This window comes from Aythya ferina (assembly GCF_964211825.1).
Source record: "Aythya ferina genome assembly, chromosome: 1".
NCBI classification, from domain to species: domain Eukaryota; kingdom Metazoa; phylum Chordata; class Aves; order Anseriformes; family Anatidae; genus Aythya; species Aythya ferina.
The window spans coordinates 14,654,157-14,656,411 of NC_140296.1; positions in this window are offsets into that span (position 1 = coordinate 14,654,157).

Sequence of the window (2,255 nt, forward strand, 5' to 3'; positions counted from 1 at the left end):
CCTAATAATATTTATGCATGTGTGGGAAGAAACATTCAGGTTTCTTTGTTTGTAAAATATTACAAAAGATTTCTGAGCTGTGATTGCAGTCCATCAGATGCAAGGTAAGATCCAATAAAAGTGAAAATAAAATTTCACCAGTTCAACATAAAAATCATCTCTTCTGCAAAATGTTGGTAATGGTGAGATAAAATGGATGTATTTTTCTATTTACAAACAGCAAAGAAAAGCTGAAGTTCACCCTTGTAATGGCTTTCTCGAGGAACACATAGTATGGAGCAATAATGGGAGAAGTATGGCTGGTGCTTCACAGAGATCTCAGCAGGTCATCACACTCTTCCCATCTAACCTTAGAGGGTCCAAGATCATAATAAAAATTCTCAAACACTTTCATCAGAGAAATCCTGAAATAAAAATCTGAGAAAATATCTTAATTGTTTGCATATTGTTGCAATTGAATATGTGTATATATCTACAAATTAGAGACTGCTGTGATGGGAGTGTTCAGAAGACTGATAAATAAGTCTGCATTACAGAACCATGAAGCTGAATCCACAGTCAGCACTAATTGCTATGGTCCTTGGTGATCCTAGTTACCTAGGCAGAGGTAATCAAGCCTTAAAGCTCCTTCATAAGGGAGGTTGGACCTGAAATAGACCTCATACTTCTCTCCTGTTGTCCTCAAATCTGAGATTTCCTTTTGTAAATTTTCAGTCTCTGGATGTTTCCTAGGCCTTTTACCCTTGTTCCTGAAGTACATATGGGCTATGTGATGTTTTGATGGCGTTATATTCCAGACTATAGCTGGTACCTTATTTTACAATTTAGCTGTGTTTTTTTTTTTTTTTTTTTTTTTGTTTTTGCTTGCTTGCTAAACTGCATCTTCTTGTCTTAAAGCAAAAACAGTCTTGTCAGATCTTACTATTGCCCTTCCCCTGTGATCAGCAGGTGACCAGTAGGTGACCATCAGCTACTTATTCATAGTTCTCAGGCCTCTCTTTTTAACCTGTGCCCATGCTTTCAAGGTCTCCACTGCTACCCCATGCTTCAGCTTCACACCGTGACTGGAGACACCCAGCACCATGTTCCAGTTCAGACAGCAAGCTCTCACCACAAGTTGGTAACAACCCTAGGCTGGGGCTTGTTCAGTTAGCATACAACAATTAAGCATAAGGTACAATGACTTTAACTGGGTCACTGTGTACAAAAATATTCATTTATTGGTTACCAGTTATTTATATTAATTTGTTTATGACTGAGTTCAAAGCAAGTTAATACTAAGTCCTTCTCAGCCTATTTCTACTTTGTGGGTACAAAAATCTGCGCTTAGGCTTCATTGTTGAGGTTGAACCATGAACAGTCAACAGGTCCTGCTGCTTTCCATGGTCTCCATGGGAGCAGTGGGTGGTTCTGCAGAGAAATGGCCCATTATTCATTCAGAATTAAACCCTTGTGCCCATTAGAGAGGAAAGAGTGATGTTTGTGGAGCATATGTTTCACTTTAAAAAATACTAGCTCCCAGCAGTCTTGTTGACATAATCCAAACTAATAAGCAAATGGGCTTCAGGGCAGCAGTTGTACCCAACAAACCTGCTCCCCAGGAAGTGCATTAGAAATAGGAAGGGACATGTCAGACAAAATGGGAAACAGCCACAGTCTGTGATAATGTAATTTTCTTTTTTGTACAAATCCAAATTGTTTTCAAACATACTTACCTTTTCTTATTATCAAATAACAACAATTTACTCTGGAGTGCAGGAGTTTCCTTGAGAAGGAACTATTAAAGCAATTTGATGGTCTTCTGATCTCTTCCAATCCCTTACTAATGATGATACTGGTTGCTATTGTGCTTGCTCATTTGTTTGCTAGTTCAAGGATTGTGTGACCATTAGTCTAAAACTTTTTCCCCTAGGAACAATCCCATGTTCCAGGGAAATGGCACTGGGTTGTTTCTCACTGACTGAAAATGAAGTGCCAAATTTCCTTCTCACCCTCTTAGGCCCCAGTGGGCCAGGCATGTAAAGAGAGCCATGCTGGTGCTTTTTTCTGCTGTAATGCATCAGGGAGAGCAGGTGAGGCTGCAGGATGAAGCCCTTTTTATATACTTCATATGTGAGAAGCTGCACACTAAACACTGTGAAAGCACTCTTGAGCTGCTTCTATGGATTTGAAAAAGTATTTGGGGCCTTCAGTGTAATGCTAAAGATGTAAAGAATTAATTAAATTGATTTAAATCAACACTGATTAAAGCTACT